The following is a 6,000-nucleotide window of genomic DNA, read 5'->3' on the forward strand; positions in this document are numbered from 1 at the left end:
ATTCAAACCATCAGTGCACAATTTTCCACACCACAATCTGTCAAGCACATCTTACCAGCAAACATACACTCGTTCACATCCTTCTCTTCACTCTCTGAAGCAGAAGTCTCCGAACTCATCCTTTCTAATCATCCGCTTGATCCTGTTTCATCTCATCTCCTTAAAGCCATTTCTCTTGCAGTTGTACCTGCACTCACTCACATAATTAAAGGAACACTCCACTTTTTTTGGAAATAGGCTCATTCTCCAACTCCCCCAGAGTTAATAAGTTGAGTTTTACCGTTTTGAATCCATTCAGCGATCTCCGGGTCTGGCGATAGCACTTTAGCATAGCTTAGCATAGATCATTGAATCCGATTAGACCAGTAGCATCGCGTTCAAAAATGACCAAAGAGTTTCGATATTTGTCCTATTTAAAACTTGACTCTTCTGTAGTTATATCGTGTAGTAAGACTGGCGGAAAATGAAAAGTTGCGAGTCGTAACACCGCAGCAGGTGCAGTGATATTACGCAGCGCCTGAAAGTAGTCCCCAGCTATATTATAACTAGTTACCTAGCTGGGGACTACTTTCAGGCGCTGCGCATCACTGCGCCTGCTGCGCCATGGTACGGCAGCAAAGTTCCTTGATTATTACGCCGGAATGAGAGTATAGTTCCTAATCATATCAGCCTAGAAAATCGCAACTTTTCATTTTCCGCCGGTCTTAGTACACGATATAACTACAGAAGAGTCAAGTTTTAAATAGGAGAAATATCGAAACTCTTTGGTCATTTTTGAACGCGATGCTACTGGTCTAATCGGATTCAATGATCTATGCTAAGCTATGCTAAAAGTGCTATCGCCAGACCCGGAGATCGGCTGAATGGATTCAAAAACGGTAAAACTCAACTTATTAACTCTGGGGGAGTTGGAGAATGAGCCTATTTCCAAAAAAAGTGGAGTGTTCCTTTAACACATCCCTTCACACTGGTGATTTTCCCTCAGCATTTAGACAGGCTCGTATAACCCCACTACTTAAGAAACCCACCCTTAACCCATCTCTTTTAGAGAACTACAGACCGGTTTCCCTTCTTCATTTCATTGCAAAAACACTTGAACGAGCTGTGTTCAACCAAGTCTCTGCCTTTCTCACACAGAACAACCTCCTTGACAGCAACCAGTCTGGTTTCAGAAGTGGACATTCAACCGAGACTACCTTGCTCTCAGTTGTTGAAGCCCTAAGACTTGCAAAAGCGGATACCACATCTTCAATACTTATCTTGCTGGATCTGTCCGCTGCTTTTGACACAGTTAACCACCAGATCCTCCTGTCAACCCTATTGGCAAAGGGCATCTCAGGAACTGAACTCCAGTGGTTTGAGTCTTACCTCTCAGATAGGTCCTTCAAGGTATCTTGGAGAGGTGAGGTATTATCTAACTACAAGTCGTAACATCTAACTACTGGGGTGCCTCAGGGTTCAATTCTTAGACAACTTCTCTTCTCTGTCTACAGCTGCTCGCATCTCAGCTTGTCTAACAGACATTTCTTTCTGGATGAAGGACCATCACCTTCAGCTCAACCTTGCCAAGACAGAACTGTTTGTGGTTCCATCAAACCCATCATTTCATCACAATTTCACCATCCAGTTAGGCACATCAACTATAACTCCTTCAAAAACAGCCAGCAACCTTGGAGTTATGATTGATGATCAGCTGACATTCTCAGACCGCATTGCTAAAACTGCCCGGTCCTGCAGATTTGCTTTATTCAACATCAAGAAGATCAGGCCCTTTCTTTCAGAACATGCTTCATAACTCCTTGTTCAAGCTCTTGTTCTGTCCTGGCTGGACTATTGCAATGCTCTCTTGGCAGGTCTTCCAGCCAGTTCTACCAAACCTTTACAATTAATCCTGAACGCGGCAGCAAGATTAATTTTTAATGAGCCAAAAAGAATGCACGTCACACCTCTTTTTATCAATTTGTACTGGCTACCAATAGCTGCTCGCATAAAATTCAAGGCATTAATGTTTGCCTACAAACCCACCACTGACTCTGCACCCCTTTACCTAAATTCATTACTTCAGACTTATGTGCCCTCTAGAGGTCTGCGTTCTGCAAGTGAACATCGCTTTACTGTGCATCCCAAAGAGGCACAAAATCACTTTCACAGACTTTTACATTAAATGTTCCCTCCTGGTGGAATGACCTGCCCAACTCAATCCGACCATCTTCAAGAATCGGCTAAAAACTCATCTCTTCCATCTTTATTTGGCCCTCTAACTCTAGCACTCTCTATTCTAATTCTATTCTTTAAAAAAAAACTAACACTAGCTTTTCTAATCTTTTTGTATTCTATCTATTTGTTTTCTTTTTATTTATTATACAATTAACAAAAGCAAAAAAGGCCTCTATCACTAGCCTGCTCTATTCGTTTTCTGTTTTCTTTTTATTCATTTTATAGTTAAAAAAAAAAAACTTGCTACGTGTACTGTGTTAAGCTAACTGAGACTTGTTATAGCACTTGCATATCATTGCTTTTTTGTTGATTTTGATTGCATCCATTGTCCTCATTTGTAAGTCGCTTTGGATAAAAGCATCTGCTAAATGACTAAATGTAAATGTAACATGCAGCACATCAGACTGTATACGCAATTTCAGTTTTATTCAGAATAATTGTGCAGCCCCAGTTGTTTATTTTAATTTTCCATTCAATTTTGTTAATTATTAAGCTTTTCATTGACTCGCGAACCCCAAGTGGGAAATTCTTACAGCAATGAAAGGTTTTTGAGGATCCAGAACGTTATGCCACAGCAGTGGTCATGTGATAGAAAATCTGCCTGCTGTTTGTTATTCCCTTTCCTCTTTTGAAAACTTTGAACCAAGAATTCCTGCACATCTTCCAGCCAGGATCACCTTGTAACTCAGGAAAATGCTTCCGGATATCTGAAGTCTGAACTTTTTCTGCCAGCAGATCCATTTTGTTAAAGAAGATTATGAGGGGGCAGTTGTGGAAGCTCTCAATATGGCAGAAGTGCTCAAACTCATTCAACGAATCAACCAGGCAGTTGTCCTCAAAGACGGTTCGGTCATAATCACCGCATCCAATGATATAGAAGAATGGTATGTTGATATCAAAATATGTGCCAGTTTTTTTCAAAATATAATTACAGACCGAGACTTCTGCTATCGTGAATGGGATATCACGGAGCACAAAATACTGCTCTCCAAATGTATGTGCATGTCCTGATTATATGGCAAGTAGTTCTGCAAGTACAAAGAGTGTGTCAGTGAGTCAATAAAAAAAAATAACCCCCATATACATAATGTGATGTTTGGTCAGGTGCACAAAAGACCCTTTTCACAGAATGTGATGATGCAGAAATGTAGAAAACTTTGTTTTAATTTTTATTTATTTATTTATTTTAAATGTAATGCACATATAATTCTAATGCAATTTTAATATTATAGTATTATTTTAAAAACACTGTTGAAAGGGGGTTTCCTAATACAACAGCTGAGTGAATGATTAAAATACTAATCAATTATTATCAATTCTGATCGTAATTCAGTTTTTCTGTTTCTGCCATGGAATAAAAATAATAAGAGGTAACCGCAACTTTTTATCTCACAATTCTGACTTTTCCCCTTGCAATTGCTAGTTTGTGCAGATGGTGTAAACTCAGAGGTAAGGGTGAATAGAATCCAAATGCAATTTTATTAAGACAAACAATAATTCAAACACAAGGAGCAGAAACCAAGAACCACAGAGTGATTAAATACACAAGTGGTAATAGGCAAACAAGACACAATAACAGGGTAGTCAACAGAAAAAATATTAATCTTTTTAAAAAGCGACAAAACCTATTCAGTCAATACCACTGGGTTTTTTTTTGTTTGTTTTGTTGTTAATGACAGGCAGAGGTAAGTATATTAGGTTGCTGTCATTTTAAGACCTTATGCATGTTACATGTCTGCCTGTCCCTAGTCCTCGTTTTCCTTATTTGGTTTAGTTCCTGCCATCATTAGTTAATTATCGTTTCATTGTCCCCACCTGAGTTTGATTATGTTGTTTGCTCTTTTGTTCCGGTTCCTTTATAAGTCCTGAGTTCTCCCTTTGGTTTTGTCCGTGATTGATAATGTTATGATGTTGTAATGCTAACGTGAGCTTAAAATGTAGTTAACATTATGTTGTGTTCTGATGTCGATGCTATCACGTTCCTGTATCTACTTATCTTCATTAAAGAGCATATTTGTAACCCGTCGCCTCCTCGCACTCCTTGAAGGACACCACTACACGTAACAATGCACACCAAAAGATCCAATATATTGACACATATGCAGTTTCTTTCTCAACTGTTTTTGTTTCTCAAATGTTTGTTCACTTAAAACAACCAAACTGAGTTCTTTATAGCATCTGCTTGTGCTTGATGGTTTAAAATGGCTTGCATATTTAAACTTGCAAGACCTAAAAACTCATACAAATGATAAACTGTACAATGATGATCAAACCATGGGGCTGTGTCTGTACGGATCACAGATCAACTGTTAAACCCTTATTAAATGCAGCAGTGTTTTTTTTTCTTTTGCTCTCGGTGCAAATAAGAATGCAAAAAATACCATTTCATATGGTCTCCCATTAACCTCTAAAAAAAGTTTACCCTGCTGTTTTTTTAAAAGGGTACTGTATATGCCCACAATAATAGATGTCACTTAAGCCAAATATGTGCTAGCATTTTACATTAATTCACATCAATTACTCAACTACTCACCAGCTGGCCAATACGAAAGATGTTGTCAAAGAAGTACTTTACTGATTCATACTGCATAAAAACAGATGAGTGCATATTTTTATACCGCTCCCATACACTCACTAGAACAGTACGGTGAGTTCTAATTGTGAAGTGATAACTAAATAGCCTACTACAAAATTACTTTTATGATTGACTCACCCTCATGTTGTTCTAATCCTATATGTTTATTTTATTTTATTGAGGATATAACTGACAATAGGCAGTGTTTGACAATACTTGTTTTCCATTCATGAACGCATATACAGTATTGAAAGCAGCACATAAGTAGTTCATATGAATTTGAGGGCTATATTTGTGTGGTGAATGTAGCAAAATGGAAATCATTACTTACTAAAAATCCTCCCAAATCTCATACATTTTTGGAGCCTGGTCACTGTATGCTTTGGCTGTATGGAAAAGAGCAGTGTGAATGTTAAAGATAGTTGTGCATAGATATGCTCAGTGAAACACATACCAACTCATAGTTGCTCCTCCTGAGATGAGCTTCCCGAATCCCAGAATCCTTCCAGAGAGAATCAATAGCTTCAACATAAGACTAAAATGACAGGGCTCCAAACAACATACGCCAGTCGTGAGAACTAAATAACATTTCATACTTCTCATTGGCTGAGTTTTGCAAAGGAATGGCCAACTTATTTCTTTCTTGAACCAATATTCTCATACCCTATAAAACAAAGAGAGAGACATGTCAGAAAGAAGGATGGTCATTTCATAATATATATATGACCCTGGAACACAAAACTTGTTACTTGTCTTAAGTCGCTGGGGTATATTTGTAGCAATAGCCAAAAATACATTGTATGGGTCAAAATAGATTTTTCTTTTATGTCAAAAATCATTAGCATATTAAGTAAAGATCATGTTACATTAAGATATTTTGTAAATTTCCTACCGTAAATATCAAAACAAATATATCAATAATCAATGGAAAGCTATTTATTCAGCTTTCAGATTATGTATAAATCTCAATTTTTTAAAAAAAATTGTCACTTATGACTGGTTTTGTGGTTCAGGGTCACATATTATAATACATGATACATTGATTGTATCATGTATTATAGGTTTGATAGGCCTACACTGTATAAAAAATTCCTTGTAAATTAACGGTAAAATACTGGCAGCAGGGTTTCCAGCAGTGTACGTAATTTTACAGTTTTATTACTGTATTCTGAATTACGTCTTTTCTGTAATTTAACAGTAAAATGCTG

This window comes from Onychostoma macrolepis, chromosome 01 (assembly GCF_012432095.1).
Source record: "Onychostoma macrolepis isolate SWU-2019 chromosome 01, ASM1243209v1, whole genome shotgun sequence".
Classification (NCBI taxonomy): Eukaryota; Metazoa; Chordata; class Actinopteri; order Cypriniformes; family Cyprinidae; genus Onychostoma; species Onychostoma macrolepis.